Raw genomic sequence first — 22,937 nt, 5'->3', positions numbered from 1 at the left:
AAAAGTTTTTTAAGAAATAAGCTATCATAATATTAATAACATAAGTCTAATGTTATGTAACCTATTCTTTTTTAAATTTTTTTATTTGTTTTAATTAGTTATACATTACAGTAGAATGCATTTATGACTTTGATATATCACACATACATGTGATACTCATTTAGTTCTTGCTAACGAGGGAAATGTATTTTCAATTAATAATTCAATGCATTTGTGCATTAGTAGATGAATATCTTGAATGCCATCTTTAATATAAGAAATTGAAATTAGATGTTCTTTAAAACTGATTCACAGACACTCAATAGCTCTATTATTACATCTGGTTGGATATAAATCTATCTCCAGTTATGTTGGTGATGCTAAAGAATTACCAAAGATAACTGTCATTTTCTTACAAATGGAGTGCTTTCCAAATTGATTTTAAAATGCAATAATCAGCCTATTTATGTAATCTACGTACTTGACTACACTTCCTAGTATTCAATATCATATTGGTAGATGTTATATTGTATTCTAGAACTTTTTTTCTTAACCTCCTAATGCTTTATCAGGCCATATAGTTTTGTCTTCTCCTGGCTTTCCAATAGGTTTCTGTTTACTTTTCTTATCACTGAACAATTTAATGAAATTGCATTCTTTTATTTAATTTTTTAATTTGTTCTAATTACTTATACATGACAATAGAATGCCTTTTGACACATCATACATAAAGGAAATATAATTTCTCATTCTTCTGGTCGTACATGATGTAGAGTTACAGAGGTCATGTAAACATATATGCACGTAGGTTATTAATATCCAATTAATTCTATTATCATATTCCCTCCTCTCCTTTCACTCCCTTCTGTTTAATCCAAAATCCCTCTATCTCCCCCTTCCCTTATTGTGAATTAGCATCCACATATCAGAGAAAACATTAGGCCTTTGGTTCTTCTGGGATTGGCTTATTTTGCTTAGCATAATATTCTTCAGTTCCATTCATCTACTGGCAAATGCCATAATTTCATTCTTCTTTAAGGCTGAGTAATATTCTATTGTGTATATGTACCACAATTTCTTTATCTATTCATCTGTTGAAGAGCACCTAGGTTGGTTCCATTGTTTAACTATTACAAATTGAGCTGCTATAAACATTGATTCTTAATACACATAGAGAGCACAATTTTTCATATCTCTGGTTGTGTACACAGTATATTCACACCAATTTGTGTCTTCATAAGTGTATTTTGGGTATAGACCTAGAAGCGGGATAACTGGGTCAAATGGTGGTTCCATTCCAAGTTTTCTGATGAATCTCCATACTACTTTCCATAGTGGTTGCACCAATTTACAATTCCACCAGCAATGTATGAATATTTATTTTCCCCACATTTTTGCCAACATATATATTGTTTCTTGTATTCTTGATTATTGCCATTTTGTCTGGAGTGAAATGGACTTTCAGTATAGTTTTGATTTTCATTTCTCTAATTGCTAGAAAAGTTGAGTATGTTTTCATATATTTGTTGAATTGCTTCTTCTATGAAGTGTCTGTTCAGTTCCTTAGCCCATTTATTGATTGGGTTATTTGAAACTGCTTTCTTCTAAGTTATTATCTATTATTATTATTATTATTATTATTATTTATTTTGTATTACAGATTGAACCCAGGGGTGCTTAACCACTGAGACACATCCCTGGTCACTTTTTAATTTTTATTTTGAGACAGGGTCTCGCTAAACTGCTTATCGCCTGGCTAACTTGTTGAGGCTGGTCTCAATCTTGTGATCCTTTTGCCTCAGCCCCCAAAGGTGCTGGGATTACAGGTATGCACCATGGCACCCTGCCTAAGTCCCTTTTTTCCCCTTAAATTTTTTTAGCTTTTTATTTACATTCTCATTCAATTTGCCTGGTTTTTATTTTTCTAACCAAGACATAAGCATTTAATGATTTTAAAAAGTAATGGTATATATATATATATATATATATATATATATATATCATTACTGTTGAATATATTCTGCTGTTATATATAACAGCAGAATATATTAAAATTCTTATTACATATGTAGAGCATAATTTTTCATATCTCTGGTTGTATACACAGTATATTCACACCAATTTGTGTCTTCATAAGTGTACTTTGGATAATAATGATCATTACATTCCACCATCATTAATTACTCCATGCCCCTTACCTTTCCATCCAACCTCTCTACCCTATCTAGAGTTCATCTATTTCTTCCATGCTCCCTCTCCTTATCCCACTATGAATCAGCCCCCTTATATCAAAGAAACATCGGCATTTGGTTTTGGGATTGGCTAACTTCACTTAGCATTATCTTCTCCAACTCCATCCATTTACCTGCAAATGCCATGATTTTATTCTCTTTTATTGCTGAGTAACATTCCAATGTGTATACATGCCACATTTTTTTAATCTATTCATCTATTGAGGACATCTAGGTTGATTCCCCAATTTAGCTATTGTGAATTGTGCTGCTATAAACATTGATGGGGAGGAAGGACTTAAGAATACAACCAGAGACCATGCATCTAACAGAAGAAAAAGTAGATCCTAATTTCTATCATGTGGGATTAGGCCCCAACTTCATTAATAAGATACCTGTGGCACAAGAATTAAAATCAAGAATCAATAAATGGGATAGATTCAAACTAAAAAGTTTCTTCTCAGCAAAAGAAACATTATGTGAGGTGAATAGAGAGCCTACATCTTGGGAGCAAATTTTTACCCCTCACACATCAGATAGAGCACTAATCACTAGGGTATATAAAGAACTCAAAAAGCTAGACATCAAAAAACAAATAACCCAATCAATAAATGGGCCAAGGACCTGAAGAGACACTTCTCAGAAGTTGATGTACAATCAATCATCAAACATATGAAAAAATGTTCATCATCACTAGCAATTAGAGAAATTCAAATCAAAACCACTCAAAGATTTCATCTCACTCCAGTCAGAATGGCAGCTATTATGAAGATAAACAACAATAAGTGTTGGCGAGGATGTGGGGGAAAAGGTACACTTATACACTGCTGGTGGGACTGTAAATTTGTGCAGCCAATATGGAAAGTAGTATAGAGATTTCTTGGAAAATTGGGAATGGAATCACCATTCAACCCAGCTATCTCTCTTCTGGGTCTATAGTCGAAGGACTTAAAAACAGCATACTACAGGGACACAGCCACATCAATGTTTATAGCAGCATAATTCACAATAGCTAAATTGTGGGACCAACTGGATGCCCTTCAATATAAGAATGGATAAAAAATGTGGCATATATACACAATGAAATATTGCTCAGCAATAAAAGAGAATAAAATCATGGCATTTTCAGGTAAATGGATGGCATTAGAGAAGATAATGCTAAGCGAATTCAGCCAATCCCGAAAACAGAAATGCTGAATGTTTTCTCTGATATAAGGAGGCTGATTCATAGTGGGATAGGGAGCAGGAGTGTGGGAGGAATAGTCGAACTCTAGAGAGGGCAGAGGAGTTGGAGGGAGAAGGGAGGAGGCATGGGTAATTAATGATGGTGGAATGTGATGATCATTATTATCCAAAGTACAGGTATGAAGACATGAATTGGTGTCAGTATATTATGTATACAACTAGCGATATGAAAAATTGAGCCCTATATATGTAATAAGAATTGTAATGCATTCCGCTGTTATATATATATGAAAAATAAAGAAATGTTTTTAGTTATTCTAGCACACTTCTCATTTCTTGACAATCCTTGCTTACTAAATCTCTCCTAGACATTACTCCCATTTAATTTATATTGACTTCTATATGTATTTGAATGATTCAATTAAAATTTAACCTCTCAGTTCTTTGACTACCTCTTTTTCAGTGATCCTGCTCAGTCATATCCCCCCTCTTAACTTTATTAATCATTGCAAATTCTCTAAATTCTCAACTTCACCTGTCTTATCCTCCAAATACCACTTCCTACCTGTCTGGCTTATCTCATTTCATTTTGTTCAGATTTAAATGAGTTGTTGAAACTAATAATGAACCACAAGGTGCATGAAGATTTCAATCTCAAAAGGAGATATTTATTAATGAGGAGTAATATTTTGTAAAATTATTTCCTGATTCTATCCTTATATCACTATTCTCTGGAATGTAACATAACTAGCTGACTATTGCGAAATCAAGAAAGAAAGCGTAGTTGGGCAATTTGCTGAAGTGTTTCCATATGTGTATGAAGACCAATGTTAATAGAGAAAGTTCCTTTCCCCTGGCGGCTCTTTTTATCTAAAGAAAATCATCAACAAATGATGAGGATCTCAGCAGTGAATTCCTCTAGTTAACACCATAAATTCACACAGGCGAAGGCCACACAGTAAAATCAAAATGTGATAAAGGATTTACTTTTACTCACTGCTTATTCATTTGTGATATTTAAAGGCAATAAGTCAGACAGATTATTTTCTAAAAAGTGGCTTCTATGTTTTGCAGAGCCATACTAGTTGTAAAGCTTATAAACTCATTAATACTAATAAATTAACCCTTTATAGGAAAGTTAAAGGAATTGACAAATACAGCTCAGCTGAAACTCTAGAAATACCTGTATTTCTTCTGTATTTCCAAAAGGTTTTAGACTGTGCTATTCTTACCACATTTTCTTCACAACAGCTTAAATTTACTAGAAATGAGTGTTCAACATTGAGGTAAGAATGAACAGAGCCATGTAAAGGAACAGATGCAAGGTGGATTATTAGCAGTGTTAAGACACTGCCCCCAAAGTTTCTCTTAAATGCCTGCAGATTAAGCTAGTCACAGTTACTGTCTGAATACTATCACTAAAATAATTAACAACAACAAAAAATTTCAAAGAACAGCTTTGAAAAAATAGCCTGTGTCATTCTCTATTTAAAACTTTAAGAATAATTCTATTTTGACTTTTCATAGTTATCAAACTCCTACACCTGGTTTAAAGTCACCTGGGCTTCATTTACCTTCACTCTACATATTGTTTCATTCTTTGACCTTAATTTCCCAAACAAATGGACTCCGTTTTTATGCCCCAAATATTCAGTGTTCTCTTTCCTCTATGGAACTTGGCATATTCCCATCTTAAAAATAATATTGTCAATTCATTTTACCTAGTTACCTTTCAACTCACATAGGTTGTGCCACCATGTCCTACAAGTCTCCTCTGCTCCCCTAAGACCATATTAGATCCCCTCCCACACTGATTGTAATGAGATCAGTGTCATTTTTAGTCTCACATCTGCCTTAATGGCTTTAATTGTTCATCTGCAAAATCCATACACTCAAGAGCCTCTGAGTCATAATTGTAGCCCTAGTACCTTATAATGAATTTTGTAACATCTAAAAACAGACAAACTGTCACAAATGCTGTCTCATATGATTGTTACATTTTTGTGAGTATGTGAGATAAACATTAAAAATTCTCAGTTTACAGAGAGGTGAAATAGCTAGTTCAAGAAGGTTAATAAAGAATTAAAAATGGCAGCAAGAGTTTGATTCTAGATCTTTGTTACAAACTATATCCTCTCATATAAAGGTGATACAATTTCTAAATTGACTATAACATCCAAACATGAACTTTGAAAATGTAAGTGGTAGATATGAAAGTAAGCATCAATCCCTGAAGAATTATTAGTTATTTTCAGAAATTAACTAGTATTCAGTAATATATTTTTACCAACAAAAGTACTTCAATGACATTAACATAACCCTGAAAAACATACTCATTCTAGAAAAGTTCTAGTCTGTGATGAGATAGAAACTAATAAAATTGGAATTCTTTGTGCCTTTCCTTGACAAATCACCCATTATATTTGACATAAGCTCTTTCAGGAAAAGTAGATATACTCGCTCAACTTTCCACCAAATATGCCTTGTACCAAAATCTTCCATTTCATCAACTCACCTTGTTCTATGAAGAGGGGAGAAAGTGAAATAATTATTGGCAAACCCACAAAAATATTACAAGCAAAAGTGCTTTAAAACTCAGAGATCTAGGTGAAAAAGATTGAAAATAGCTGACCAAAATTCTCTAACAAGGTATTGTTTCATGATTTAAAGTACAGATTTCTCATTAGCTAAAGATGTGAAATGGCTGGATTCTGTAGAAAGTAGTTGCTATAGAAAGGTAGATTTTTATGTGTCTTGGGCATACTGTTCTTCAACCTAGAGAGCTTTAGCTATGTCTACAACATTTTCTACATCACCCTAAAAGATTCCAGGAAATTCTGGCATGAGACAGAATTGATGGAGAACTGGGGATACAGAAGACAGTGTGGATAGTAATCTATTTCTCATTTCCTTCAGCTTCCATGTAAAATAATATGTTTTTATGTAATTTAAGAATCTACTCCTGAAAAGCTTAAAAGTATTCTAGATCCTGGACTTTGAATCATGAAATCAATGCCTTAATGAGTGAGGTTTTGGGTATATAATATTGGAGTGACCCAGGTGGTGACTGCCAGAAAGAAGATTAGTAAGTACAGAAAGTGACCTGAATTTCTGACAGCTTTCTGATCCCATAGACACTAAAGAAAGAGGCCCTAGGGTTGGAATCCCAGTATATTGGTTTCTTAAATTCATAAAATTGGAAGAACAGTGGGATAATCAATGTGTTAAGAAATCATCTAATCTTTCATCATCATGAATATAAAAAGATTTCTTGACCTAAAATATACTTTAAAAATTCTGCATGTCATGCCGTCTCCAAAATTCTCCAAAGTATTCTGGCATGTTAGAGGTTCTATGAAAACTCTCAACAAGGAAAGCTTTCTGTCTTTATGTAACTAATCTTCTCCCTTTATTTGCCTAACACTCTCTTTTATCATCCTCTGAGGACATACTTTGGGGGAGTGCTGACCCAGTCTAACTCTTTTTCTGATATCTGCAGCTCAGAGAAAACTCTCTCTTACTGCTTTTACACTCTCTCCCCAAATGCAGAAGTGATGTCTTTTTCCGTCTCATCCTTGTAGTTTGACAATGATAGCTTGTTTTATGAGGGCATATCAGCTCTGAGGAGACAGAATAAAGAAAGGGTCTAAAATGAGTGCTTTTAAAAAACACAATCCCCAAATGCTTATCCAGAATTGGCTCACTAAGTGTAATGGCCCACTAAGTGGTGCCCATTATTTATATTTTTGTATCCTTGTCTTTTACTGCCCAGTAAGCTTTACCTCCTTCCTCCTCGGGATAGAACCAGCTTTTCTCATTGTAGAATCAGTTCTTGGCCCATCATGCCCCCTATCTTCCTAGTAGTGGGGATTGATCTAAGGGTAAGAACACCATGAAACAGTACTCATTAGAGTCCTTTGGTAAAATTAATACATGGATGCTGAGAAACAGCAACATTTTCTTTCTGCAGGGTTGGTTGAATTGGGAGGATGTGATTCCTGTAGCTCCTAGCTCCCCTGACACCGGAGCAGAGCCTCTGGAGCCAGGCAGAAGTAAGCAGCAGAGACAACAAGCCAAGTAAGAGGACTTCCTGTTGGATACTTTGATACCGAACAAAACAGAAGTCTTCCTCCCAGCTATGTGATCCATAAATAACTTCAATTAAGACCATTTAAATACAGTCTATGATTAGGAGCATCCTTCTTCACCAGGAAGAGATTATCAGTGTACAACTTTCTGAGATTTTGTATACAGGATAGAATTTAAATGTCAATTACATCTTTGGTAAATTATTTCTGTATTATACATACTTTTGCAATTAAAGATAGTTTATTTTTTCCAGACTTAAAATCAGGCAATGACTTCTTTTGATTTAAGTAACTGTACATTCTACTATCTGGATTTGGTAGTCTTAAGTAATTGTTACAATTTGGAGTTGGAATGGATGCAGAGATGGCAGGGAATAAATGTATTTCCCTATAGTAACTGCAGCAAGAGGGACTCGGTATGTGTTATCAGGGAGAGGGTGTGAGGAATACAGTTTTTTATTCTGACTTCTTTACAACATCCTTCATTATACCCTCTGTACAATGACATAGGGGGGGAAAAAGCGTCCCCTTGTTCTCTGTGCCTTTCCTGTTTAGAAAGAGCTGTCCTCAAAGATGTTATCAACCGAACAGAATGTTTTGTGTCTAGAGTTCAGTCAATGAGTCAAACTGTACTGTAATGGACGTCCAAATGATGCCATGCTGACCCAAGTTCTTCAGGATCCCTTCTGATATCATTTAATAAGATAAGTGGCAGAACACCACCATGTGTATGCTCATGTCCTGATGACTCTGCCCAGAGATGTGTGTAGTTCTTGGGTTCCTTCCCACATGGCACCTCCTGCTGCAATTTATTGACACCAGATGTTCTTTGTATCAGTAAGACTTGTAGCCGTGTCTATTTAAAGCTAAATGGAATAATTGAAGCCAGAGCATCATACTTTGAATGAAGTAAATCAAAGCACATCACAGTCATAAAAATGCAGACTAGAGAAAGCATGAATGAGAGAAATCCATTATAAAAAGAAAGCCAGACTATTAGAGACTGAAAAGCTCAGATTAAAATTTATCAGCTCACACAACCCTGATAGGAATCAATCGGTAACTGGTCAGAGCTCTGACGCCAGAATTAGCGAGCATGTCTCTCAATATAAATGAGGCAGAAGTCTTTTGTCATAATGACCTCCTTCTCCATGACAGCTCATGGAAAACAATTCTTCATTGGAACCGCTGTGGGGATCAGATGCAAAAACTCTGGCTAATGATAAGAGACACGGACCTGAAGTCTAGTCATTTTACTAACATAATGCTTTAGACAGAGGTTTCAACAAATCAAGGCTTAACTAATGATTGATGGTAGGAAATGGAGACATGTTTTAAAGTCTGATTTAAAAGAAAACTAAGACAGGAAGGACAGTGTGATTAGAAAGGCTCAAAGCAGACCATGAACCATAAGCATTAATAAATGTGGATTTTAATAGGCACAGGTCTGGCAGCCAGCAGACAGCAAGAACTTGAACTGATTGAAAATAAATGAGAACTTTTAGTATTACTCCTATTAAGTTGAATCATCAGAGGCAATCATAAATATACCAAATAATAATAGTAATTTAAAAGTAAAGAAGTCAAAGCTATTAAGACTAAAATTACAATGTGCAAGCATGGCAGGATAATATTTTAAAGAAGTTAAGGGATGTTTTCCTTTTTAAAAAATATTTTCCAAGGCATTTTTTCCCCTATCTGTTGCCTTGTGAAGGGAAATACTTGGCTCAGTATTTATCATTTCAGCAAAGGGATATGATGGGACACAAAGCAGAAGGGGCTTAAGAGACTCTGCCTTTTGTGCTCCAAAAAACTTAAATTCCTTTGCAGAAATTTAACAATAAAATTCTTAGGCAAAGCAAAATGGAAACGTGGTATTGCATACCCACTGTTATCCAGACTAGAGAGAAGAACCTTTGAGTGTAGAAGAGAAGGAAAATATGATAAGGAAGTAAAGAGAAAGAAAAATTGTAGGGTCTTTGAGAGAGAGGCTCTGTGCTATGATTCCAGAGCAGGATGTTTAGAGTGTGGGAAGGGAACTAATCATCAGTGAAGGTCAAGAACTTCTGTGGAATGGGTCTAGACAAGTAGAGTTTCTAGAAAAACATGGAATGTTTCCATTGTCTCATTATGGAGTAAAAGCTATATAAATGTGTTCATACTGTAAGCCTGCCTCTGATATAGACTAGACATCATCGCCAATAGACTTGTAGAAACTCTGAGGATAAGAACTCTGTCTCAAAAAGGATTTGTACAGCTAAGGACTAAATAGGCCAAAGTGGATCTCTATCTGAGGAGTGGCTCTTGGATAGATGATGCAAATGACAGATGAATCCCAATATCTTAGTGCCACAAAAGCCTTTGGAACTGAGAAATAATCACATTACTGTCCTATAGAATAAGATTTTGAAATAAATTATGTTGGGTTATGATCCGGATGTCAGCTGTCCTCCCAAAATCTCAAGTGGCAATATAGGAATTTTCAGGGGTGAAATGATTAGATTATGAGAGTTGCAAACTAATTGGTGGATTAATAGATTCATTTAATGGATTAATAATTTGAATGGATTACTGAATGGTAACTGTGGGCTGGTAGAGAAAGGCTAGATGAAGTAGGTCACTGGGGGTATGCCCTGGGAAATTATATTCTGTCCCTAGCTTCTGCCACACACTCTCTCTGCCTCTTGGCTGCCAGGAGCTGAACAGCTTTCCTCTACCCCAACCATCATTGTGATGTTATGCCTACTCCAGGCCTAAAGTAAAGGAGACGTTGGAACATGGACAGACCCTCTGAAATCATGAGCCCAAAATAAACTTTTCCTCCTCAAAGTTATTCTTGTCAGGTGTTTTGGTCACAGGAACAAAAACCAGACTAGCACATGTTGTGATATAGAAAAGTCAATTGCACTTCAGCTTGAGGAATGCTATATAAAACTGTTATAAAAGTATTTCAAATGCCTTTGCAAAGAAAAGTATAGGCAAAGTGGATATGAAATATTGAGAAAAGGAAGAAATAGCTATTACATAAATAGGAATTGTTTTAGTATGTTAAAATGGTAAGTTCAGCAAAGAGAAGTATATGAATTCTAAAAGTCTTTGATGAGTTCCTCATCAACATTGGTTAATGGCATGTAAACGCCCCATGTTTCTCCATAGTTATAAGCTAAAGTAGACCCTGGTATTGGCTATTCTGACATATGACTTCATAAAACAACTATCCATCCCCTAACATTAGTCAGGAATGATTTAAGCTAACCACTCAAAGGAAGTTATTCTGACTTCATAGTGAAGCAGCATCAGTATCTAGGGCCAGATAGAGGTGAATCACCAGGATGGCATGCTATACCATAGTGGGGAATGAGAAGGGGAGGGGGATAGTGAGACACATACAATAAAATTTTAAAAAGAGAGAGAGAGATAGAGTGAAAAACTTTCATCTCTTAGGTCTTTTGAAGGAATTACAAAATGAACTAGGGAAAATAGAATTGTTTTGAAATTTCTCTTTTCAAGTGGGGAATAATTATTCATTTTTGATGGAAATAAGCTAGATGTCTTCATACATTTAGTGTGTAGGCAAAATTTTGAGAGAAAACAGAGAAAAAGTAGTAAGACCTACCAAGGAAAAGAATTAAATTTTTCTACATGTGTGGCAACCCTTTAGTGAAGAGAAAAAATGTAACTATAGGAAGTTAGGAGAAACATTGAAAATATAACCATCAGATAGGAAAGAATTTCTGAAACAAGATGCAAAAGGCACAAGCCATTAAGGAAAATGGATAAATACACATTTATTTTATATATATATATATATATATATATATATATATATATATATATATATATAACTTTGTTAGACTCCAGAAGCAAATGTCATGCTATCTGTAAGATTTTTACTGTAAAAATTTTTTTTTTATTTGAAGAAAAGAAATGGTAACTGGGGTTAATTTTAGAAAAAAATATCATTGTCTTTCGTGTTCATTCTGTTGTTGATTTCTTCTTTGTTTTGTTTTGTTTTCATATTGCTGGGGATCTAACCCAGGGCCTCACACATGCTAGGCTATTACTACTAAACTACACTCCCAGCCTTTTGTATTGTTTTTATTTTCTTTAAGTAAAACAAAAAATAATGAAAGTATACATTTTTTACCTTCTAAAAATATTTTAAAATAACTTTGGAATATAGGACCTAAAATTAAGCACATTCCAATTATCACCATTACATACATTGAACAAACTTATTGGGGGTGGGTATTGGGGATGGAAATCAAGCCTAGGGCACTTAACCACTGAGTGACATCCCCCAACCCTTTTTATTTATTTATATATTTTATTTTGAAACAGGGTTTCACTAAGTTGCTTAGGACCTCACTAAATTGCTGAGACTGGCTTTGAACTGGGACTCTTTCTGCCTTAGAGCCCCCGTATCACTGGGACTACAGGTGTGTGCCCCCACACTTGACACATTGGACCAACTTTTATGTCTTAAAATTGGACCTTTATTTTAAACGTCTTAGAAGAATAGAGGTGTTGATGGTTTGTTAACTTCTTGGGTCATCTTATTAATTTCCTTAAATACCTCAAACCCATTGTAAACTTCAAATTAAACAAGACATCAATTATTCCATTTAAATAAAAATCAGATCTTGCTATGTTGGAAGAAAAGCAATTCAAAGTGGAGAGTATTTTAGCCTTAGAAAAATATAAACTGCATTCACTATATTTAGCATCAGATATTGAGTAATTTGAATTTCTTATGTCAATATTGTGCAGATATCTACACTGCATAAGAAAGTCAAAAATGAATATTCTGGTTACCAAGAGAAGTGAAAGTTGAAACCAAACGTAGTTTAAGTGATGATTATATTTGTTTTCCAGGGTGTCATAAAAATACCAAATTGTCTTATAACAACACAAATTTATCCTCTCAGTTCAGCAAGGTCAGTTCCCTCTGTGGGCTGTGAAAGACTCTACTGTCTGCCTCTTTCCTAGTTTCCGGTGATGGTCTTGCTCTCTTTGGTTGTTGGTACCATTACTCTGATCTCTGCTTCCAACCTCACATGTGTTTGTTGTCTTTGTCCCTATGTCCATTATCTTATAAGGACACTGGTCATATTGAATCAAAGTCTGCCCTAATGAATTCATCTTAGCTTTGTTAAATCTGAAAGATTTAATTACTTCCTCATAAAGTCCCAGTCACAAATACTAGGGATTAAGACTTCAACATACAATGTTTTGAATATACAGTTCAACACATAACAATGACGTAGTCCAGAATCCCTGAGAAGGTCAATAAGAGCCGCTAGTGATAAATAAATCCTACTCAATATTTGACATCTAAGTGGTAGACTGAGATGAAGAACTTTTACCATCAGAGCATATTCCAATCCAGAGGAATCAAATATTCAAATTAACAAAAATAAAATACATTTAAAAGAATCAATTTCTTGCTTAGAATTTGAGTTGTCAGGGTTTAGTAGATTGTTAGCCAATAATATGATCTAGTCTCCCCATTCATTCTTTCCTTCAACAATTAATTCATACAATAAACATTAGATGCCTATCTAAGTACAGGAGATAGGAAACTGAGTTAGAAGAGGCAGAGGAGCTTGGAATGTAGCTCAGTGATAAAGCACATGAATCAGGCCTTTGATTCAATTCCCAGCACTGCAAAAAGAAACAGAAATCTTAAAAAAAAAAAATAGCAGCAGAGCTATTGTCTGTGTGGAGGAAATACAGTTAATAAAAAACACACAAAAAAATGTGAAAGCATTAGGGACAGAAAAATGCTTACAACTATCAGAACACATAAAAGGCCCATTTGATCTCACCAAGGAAGTAGTGTTCCCATGAGCAAAAGTTAACTAGGCCAACAAGAGAAAATTCAGCCTTCCAAAAAGAAGGGGGAAAAACGTGCAAAAGGCCTGTCAGGGAGGAGTCTGGTAAGAACAAGTTGCCAAAGGAAGATGGCTAAGGCAAAAATGCTGAGAAAAGGCTTAGAAAGAGATGATGCAAAAGATGCAAGAAGAAACTAGAACATGTTCAGTCACATAAACATAAGAAGAAGTTTTACCTTTATTGTGGGGACAAGCACAACACTAAAAGATTCTTAAACAAAATAAAATTATTCAGTTTAGGTTTTGTGAAAATCAATCCAGCAGCATATTTTAATTTATAGATAGGAACACTGAGGATCAAATAAATTGTTTTTCCACTCAAAGAGCTATTTTAGAGGCAGAAGAGGGTAAAATCAAGATTTCTCCCCTTGTCCTTTTTGTAAAGTACAAATGTAAAGATTCCTCAAACACCTAAAACTATGTGGCTTCTCTCTCCTTCCTTTTCCAGTAAATGTCATGTACCTAGTTGCCTAAACCAAAATGTTTTACCCATTTCCAGCTTTTCCTTCACCTCCATATCCAATCTATTAGCAAATGCTGCCAGTTCTTGAAAAAGATTTCTTAAATCTATTGGTTGTCTGCAACTCCTTGCTTCCACATTAGTCTATGACATCACCATCTGAGGTTGGGACAATGACAGTCATCCAACTGCCATCCTTGTCCCTTGAAACATCTATTTTCTATATTTCTAAGGAATTAATATTTCTATTTGATTGACTGATTGATGGGGTGAATATACAAATGTACAGTATGCATAGTATACCACTTGTTCACTTAAAAATCTCAGTGGCTAAAACAAATCAAAACCATTTACCATGGCCTACAAGGATGTGCATTACCTAGCTCCTGGCTACCTTTTCAACATGAACTCTGACTTTTCTCTGTCATCATTTTCTAACCACACCAGGGTCTCATCCATTTCTGCAACATTCCAAAGTCTTTCCCATCTCAAGAATTTTTGCACTTGCTTTTTTTCCCCCTGCCTGGATTATTCTCCCACTTCATTGTCAGGAGGGTTCTCTTATATTTCAGTTGTCAACTTAAGTCTTACCTTGTGAAAGATATCATTAGGCCATTCTATCTAGAGTAGAATACATGTGAATACATGTTTTTCCTTATTATTGTTATCTGCTTAATCCCATTAAATGTGAATTCTGCATGCGTGGAACTTTGTTATCTTATTCAACATTGTGTCCCCGATGCTTTCACGCAGTGTGAGACAAATGGAAGATATTTAATAAATATCGGCTCCATAAATGGAAAAGTATATACATAGCTCCATAATACTTAAAAGTCACTTTGTATAAAACTATAAGCAGGATTAGAAAAATGTTATGAAAATCTTCCAAACTTCTTATCAAAATAAATCATGACTTGTAAATGATATACCTCAGAAAAATATGCTTATTTTATGGGTAACATTAAAAAAAATAATTGCTTTTTTAATCTAGCACATACCTTTAAGGATCATAATGTAATATTTTTTTTCTAGAAAAATAAGCATGATGATTTTAAATTCATAAAACAAATATAATATGGATGGAATAATAGGGGCAACTGGAAACTTGATCAGAGAATGTATTGCCATTCTATGCCAAGAAAAAAAGGTGTAGAAAATATATCTGATTATCAAATGAGCAGAGTTTGAGATTTTTTAAAAAACACCTCTAATAAGCGTCTCCATTTTTTTCAATTTAACAAATGGCTCTTTCTAATTGCTCAATTGTTGATTTCATCTAATTCATTTTTCCATAATGTAAACTAAAACTAAGTGGACCATTTCAATTTGAATGTTCTTTTCCTAAAGTTACTCTGTAAAATGACTTGGAAAATAAAGAACTATAAATAGATTTCACATGTCTGGGTAACATGTGTTCAACTTCTGATTATCTGGCTAAAGTATAGTTATCCTATTGATTAGTAGAATTACTTCTTCATTTTTATCATTTGTTTTCAATCACAAGTATGTTTTTAATACTAGTAGGTTTTCATAATTGAACAACAAATATTTATAAAACAGCTAAAGTGTATAAAGATAGAAAAGATTCAAGTACAGAAAATACCACTTGCTTCTTCCTAATCTACAGATTCTCATGGTAGAATCTTAAAATTAGTGGTCAAGAATACAGATTCTTGGCTTACATCTATAACCCCAGTGGCTTGGGAGGCTGGGACAGGAGGATCAGGAGTTCAAAAAGCCTCAGCAACTTAGCAAGGCCTTAAGCAACTCATTGAGACTCTCTCTTTAAATAAAATATTTTTAAAAAGGGTTGAGGATGTGGCTCAGTGGTTAAGCACCCCTGGGTTCAATTCCAGGTACCAAAAAAATACAGATTCTACAGTCACTAAATACTGCCCTTAACTAGCTGCATAATTGTGGGTAAATTACCACAAAATTATTAGGAAATTATCTGTTTTTTTATAGTAAGATAGAGGTAATAAAAAACCATTTTATAGATTAATTAAATATTTTATAAGGAAATTAAATATTAAACATTATTAGCTTTTGGTTAATTTGAAGCAATAATAGTGATAACATATAAAGTGAGGGGAACTGTTCTTCTGGAAAGGAGGTTATAGTTTGAACCAATGTATTAGGAGAAAGGCAGAATCCCTCTTAGAGAAAGAAACTGTTTTGGATAGCATATATATGGTTAATAAACTACATATTTTTGGTCTCTCTTGATACTGATAACCTAGATAGGAGCCAAATGAACTAAAAGGAGTTAGCTTGTTTTACCACAGAAAGCATTAAGCAGTGTTTTTCTATGGCCTTTTGGCAGCTGGTGGAGAGGATGTGGTAGTACCTAGAAGAAAAGCAAGTAAGAATAGTGGCCTAAGCAAGATGGTGATGATCAAGAACAAAATTAAAAAATTTGAATGGAATTTTAGCTCATATACATTTCTTCTAAGTTTGGAAATAAATTGCTCAAAACTTGAGAACAATGATGCCTAATGTGCCATACAGGTTATATGATGTAGAACTCCTCCTTGGAATATATTTCTGAAATAAATATATGTTATGTATTATGTATATTCATAATGCATATATTTAGTTAAGAAAAAAAGGTTCTCCCATATACTCAGGGAAATTTCCAATATTAAAGCATTTGACAAATGTGTAATCTCCTTCTCCTTTCATGAATTATCATTCATAAATGTGTGTGTGAATATATATATATATATATATATATATATATATATATATATATATATATATATACAGAGAGATAGAGAGAGAAAGAGAGAGAGAGAGAGAGGCTGAGAAGCCACTGTGCTGAATGTGCACATGAGTAGGCTGAGGTTACTATTACCATCTTGTCACCATATGCAAAAAGTGTGTGTTGGCAAAAAACTAACATACAGAAGCAGACAAAGCTTAGAGATTAGGAAAATCTGAATCTTGCTATATCTTTTGAGTCCAGATCAAGCTGAGCTTATAATCCTCCCTTGGACTTTATTACATGAACTAACAAATTCCCTTTTTGATCAAGTTGTTTTTTTTTTTTTTTTTTTTTGGTTTGGGGTGTGTTTGTATGTGTGTGTGTGTGTGTGTGTGTGAGAGAGAGAGAGAGAGAGAGAGAGAGAGAATCCTAATTAATGCAAGACACCTTGCAGCTTTAGACATAGGACAAGTCCAATAATAATAATAAATCTGCAATAATCATGAGCATCAAAGGCTATGACTTTTGGTCAATGTGGTAGACTAAGATTCTACCTATGACCCAGCTTTTCCTCAACATTCATTCACACTCTTCAAGCATAAATGTTTGGAAATTTTCTTTTAAAATTTGAAGTAGATATATAAACTCAAAAATAAGAAAGGAAATTTCAATTAATGAGAAGTAGAAATTGCCATAATGATGCATCCAAGAGGTCCATAAGCATAAATGTTCTTAATATGATTGGGGTTGAGGGTTAATGCCCACATAAGAAATAATAAGTAACAATTACATAACAATTATTACATTGCAGACACCATCTTAAGTAACTTATGTAAATAAAGTTACTTAATTCTTACATATACCTCTGAGTTTTTACTGCTATTATTTCTGGAGTAGAAGAGTATAAATTAACCTACCCAAGATTAGAGAGCTGTAAGTGACATGCATGGAAGGGAGGAAAACTATGCACTATTCATGAATAAGGACGAGAAATTCTCTATCCCTCTAGTGTAAAGGGGAAGGAAGAAGCAGCTGGCCTGCATGGAACTATTATCAGAAACAGACTCATCTTCATCCTCAACTCCACCAAAGAATAGCATCCAACACGTATCCTGTCCTGAGTAAGGGTGAGTGGTGAGATGCAGGAAATCCCTGAGCTAGCCTGTCATGGACCCCAGGTAGCAGCAGCTGTAAAACTCTACCTCTCAGGAGAGCTTCTGTAGCTCTGAGGCTTTCTTCTTCCAGACAAGATGAGCTAAAAAAAAAAAAAAAAAAGTTAGAAAACAGCCTATGACTGATTAACTCAGCTTTTTCACTGCTTTGACCAAAATACCTGACAAAAAATTATTTCGGAGGAGAAAACGTTTATTTTGGGCTCACAGTTTGAGGTCTCAGTCTGTAGACATACTATTCACTTCTTTGGGGCCTAAAGTGAGGCAGAACATTATGGTAGAAGCATGTGGCAGATAAAAGCAGCTCAGGACATGACACCAGGACACAAAGAGAGAGTCTTCAATCAACAAGGACAAAATATATACCCCAAAGGCACACTCCCAGGATTCTCCAGCCACACCCTAAATGCCTGCAGGGACCACCAAGTTAATCCCTATCAGAGGATTAATTCACTGATTATGTTAAAACTCTCATAACCCAATTATTTCACCTCTAAACTTTCTTGTATTGTCTCACACATGAGCTTGTGGGGGACACCTCACATCTAAACCAAAACAGTCACAGAGAAATTTAATTCACAAAGAAAGGAGAAGAATATATACTCAAAATCTAGAGATAATGGAACAATTTTTTTCCTTTTTTTTTTTTTACTGTGGATTGAACCAGGAACTCTAACCACTAAGCCACATCCCCAGTCCTTTTTATTTTATTTATTTATTTTTTTTGAGACAGGGTCTCACTAAGTTACTGAGGCTGGTTTTGAATTTACAATCCTCTTGCCTCCTAAGCACTGGGATTATAGGCTTCGGTGCCTTGGATGGAACAATCTTCAAATGACTAAAATAAGCACATTTAATTTAATCAGAGATAAATAGTACATTGTTTCCGAACTTCTGATATGCCCTTCATCATGGTCTACATGGAAGACTCAATTAAATTTAATAATTCTATGAGGCAAACAATTTTACCTCTAATTTAGTGTGAGGAAAATGAGAGCATGAGTAAGTGGTCTTGGCTCATCCATCTAGTAGATAAGGAAACCAAGACTCAATTTGGTTAGCCTAGCTCCAGAAGTGATTTTTTAACTAGAGGGCCAGATTGAAGTCCTAACTAGACATAAAATACATCACTACTAAGGTGTCTTAAATTGTATAAAACCACCCACTCTATTTAATTCAATTCCTCATCTAATTACATTCATCAAACTTGATGTTATAATCCTGGGTACATATTGATGAGAAAATGTAGGTGTAAGTAAGATGGTTACAGTTTAGAACAGAGACAAAAACATAAGATGATACATCTAAAAGTACCATATGTTATGATAAACAATTCAGAAGTTAATTCAAAATGATCCACTTTCAGAAATCAACTTTAAGTATAAACTATCTGCACAGAAGAAATAAGTACTATGGAGATGATATGGAAAACAGGGAGGGAGGGAGGGAGGGAGGAAGACAGGCAGGCAGACAGACAGGCCATAAGGAAAAGTTCCCATAGAGACAAAGAAACAAAGGACACTTGGATTCAATAGATGAAATTAGGTAATAACTTCACAGCTTCTCTCTTTGTAGCACACAAAATATTTTCATGATGTGCCTTTTTTTTTTTTCAAACTAGAATCCTTTATGAAGTAGGTAATGCTCATCCAGTAGTTTGGCTTCCTCATCTTCAACTCTAAGTGATAATGGAATCACTAATTTAAGACAGTCTGCTAGAGAAGTTCTAGCTGCAGAGACCTAACAATTTGTAGTAGATAGTGGAAGTTTGGGGACATCCTTTCCACCCTTTCAATGTACCTCTGTCTTCCGACAGGAAAGGAAATTAGTGATGCTTTGGTTTTGTTACTCTGCACATACTGCTTTGGGGGAGCTGGAATGAAGTCTCTGGCAAATTTAGATAGAACAAATTAGTTGATTTTCTTTTTCACTGGACAACCTTCTATGAGGTCCCAGCCATTTCCCCAAGAAAGGCTATCTTTATGCCATAGAGAGAATGCTGTCCCAGTCTAGCTCAGTATGGATAAGTCTGGATAGATAAGCACATTTACCCACAAATTTAAGCTGCATCCTCCAATCTTATCATTACTTATAATAATAATGATATTTTGATATTTCATTTCCTAAATGTTCTTTTTTTAAAGAACAATTTTATTTCTCATTGTGTGTGTGTGTGTGTTGCTGGGGATTGAACCCAGGTCCTTGTAAATGTGAGCACTCTACCAACTGAGCTTCATCCCCAGTCCCCTAAATGAGTTTTAATATTCTTCACATTAATCATAACACAGGTGGAAATGAAGGATAATATTTGCTAATGCTCTATCTCAGCACTGTCTGATGGAGTATTTTGTAGTAACAGAAATATTCTATAATCTAGTTTGTCTTATTTGGAACTATAGACCATATATAACTCTTGAGAATATGAAAAGTGGTTAGTACAACTCAAGAACTGAATTTTTATGTGTATTTATTTAAATTTCGATTCAAGTACATTTGACTACTGGCTACTGGAGTACACAGTGAATTTTTAATCCTGATTCCTTTCTTTGAGTATCCAGTTTTTTCTTTCCCATCTTGAATAAAAAGGAATATATGCAGGGAGACTAACAGGGTTAAATAAAGAATTTTTATTTCGACTTTAATCCTAGTGAGTATAACACGAAAGAGAATGGGGGGAGGGGAGGATCAATAAAATGTATTCATAAAATATATGTGATCACCACAGAGAGAGTGAAAGGAAGTATAGAGAGATCCATAAAGTCTTCCTGGCGATGTGCTATTGAGGGTCTGCATTGAGTAGCACTTACTAAGCACTAGATAGGAGCACCTCTGTGAGAATAATATCACCTGGTTTATAACTTTTCCCAGGGTTTTAATACATTTGGTTTCAAGATGCCAAACACACATGAGCTGTTATTAATAGAAGGGATATGGCATTGAAATACAACATAGGTATTTCTGCAGGCTGTGCAAAGACTCTATCTATAGTCTTACTTATTTCTCTTTGCTGAGTGTTAGGGATACAATAATAAACAGATGAACACATGACTGAACCTCACAAGCACAGGGAATTCAGAATGGATCCACTAGCATCTAGAGTATGAACTAGAAGGTGAGAAACCTCCTTCCCCTCGCAGTCTGTCATGGGCCTCTTGATTTTTCTCATCTCAGATTCTCTGTGTACAATGGCCTTTTCCTTTTCCCTCTTCAGGCAAAATTTATTTACATGATTATGGTCAAACCCATTCCTCACGATCTCTGACCTCCCAGCTCCAGAGTAAATATTTAGAGTGGCTCTTCTTCCGTTATACATTCTTCTTATTGGCTCAGCTTTACCCACATGCCTCAAAAAGGATGCAGGCAAACTACTGCTCCAATACTACCCCTACAATTATGTTTGATCAATATAATTCTGCAGAAATGGGTGAAAGTATGGTATATTAGGAACTACTCTAGAGGTTCAATATGAATTACTAATTTTATTCTCAAAGCAGCCTCGAAATTCACTTATTTCTTTTCTAAAGATGAGAAAGTTTGAGTATACAGCATAATAGAAGTAGCAATAACTGCTTTTGTGTTAAAGTATACTGCTTCTGGCTCCTAGTTTCTCTATCAACTTCCCCAGCAGTATTTTCTTTTAGCTAAAAAGTAGGGTATGCTGATGACTACTATGACTTATACATAGGAATTACCCTGAACTCCAACTTCATTCAGAGACTCCTTTTGCAACAATTAGTTCACAGGATTGTGTATGTGTGTGTTTGTATGTGTGTGTGTGTGTGTGTGTGTGTGTAAGAGAGAGAGAGAGAGAGAGAGATTCTGTATGCATATATGTATGTGTATGTTTGAGTGTCCTTTCACCAGAGCAAGAATATCTTTAACATTGAAGAACTCATGCCCTTGTTCTTCTCTTTGAGTACACTTATCCTTTATTGTGCTAAGTTTAGAAAACTAGAACAATATTATTCATATACAATATTTCAAAAAATTAGTTCCCTAATCAAGAGCACTACTATTGACCAAATATCTCTGAATTTGTCTTTGAAAGAGAGGGAATGACTGCCAAGTGCTATTTTTTTTCATTTTTATTAAATGCACATGGAGGGTGGAGTTCCTGCCTAGTATCTGAATGTGCAGACAAGCAACAAGAACAGAGTTGACTTTAATAGCCCTTGGAGGAAAGAAACCATCATTAATGAGGAAAACAAATCAATCATCTTAAGTGTTCAAACATAAAAATGTCACCCTGTTCTTAGGAGTTTATAGAGTACCATTTGTCTGTTTAGTACCATTTTAGAATTTGCATTTCAAAAAATGTTTATATGTTTTCAAAATGTATTAAAATAATGATAACAATAGATATTCGCTGGACATTTACTATATCCTAAGAACCATTACTGACAATCTATTATACATCACCTCAGACCTTATAACAACTTTATTAGTTAGGCATACTTATTCCCATTTTGTATCTGAAGAAACTAAGGCTCCAAAGAATGGAACGACTTGCTCCAAATCACCAGATAGAAAGCAGTAGAATTAGGAATTGTATCCATAGTTGTGAGTCTTCAGCTACTATTATCAATCACTACATTACTGTACTATTCCTGTACTCCCCTCTTTAACTTTAGGGTTCTATTAGTGCAAAATATTTGCCTTATATTAAATCCAATCTGAGGAATATTTGCATAGCTTCTGCTCTGCCATGGGGGAGTTCATTTACCTTTGCAAAGTTTCCTGAGATACAGTTATCTATATTTCACAGCTGAGCCTAGATAACCCCTTGATTATTCCTGCCTTCATCCCTTGACGTGTCTCCCTAAGTTTCTGATCATCTAGCTCTTCATAGAAATTGTATATAATAACAAAATAGTGCTTGTGTTTGTCTGCTTTTCATCACTATGACCAAAATACCTGAAATAAATAACTTCAAGGAAGAGGGTTTATTTTGTCTCACAGTTTCAGAGGTTTTAGTCCATGGTTGGATAACTCCAAGGAAGAAATATCAAGGCAGAAGGATGTAGTAGAGGAAAGCTATTCAGCTTATGGCAGCTCAGGAAAAGAGAGAGAGAGAGAGAGAGAGAGAGAGAGAGAGAGAGAGAGAGAGAGAGAGAGAAGAAAAGGGGAAGAAAGAAACGGACCCAGAACAAAATATAATCCCAAAAGGCATACCCACAAGGATCTACTCCCTTCAACCAGGTCAAACTTCCTACAGACCCTACTA

This window comes from Marmota monax, unplaced genomic scaffold (genome assembly GCF_021218885.2).
Source record: "Marmota monax isolate L192 unplaced genomic scaffold, Marmota_monax_Labrador192_F-V1.1 WCK01_AAM20220418_F8-fsc00166, whole genome shotgun sequence".
Taxonomy (NCBI): domain Eukaryota; kingdom Metazoa; phylum Chordata; class Mammalia; order Rodentia; family Sciuridae; genus Marmota; species Marmota monax.
This window is presented reverse-complemented; position numbering follows the sequence as displayed.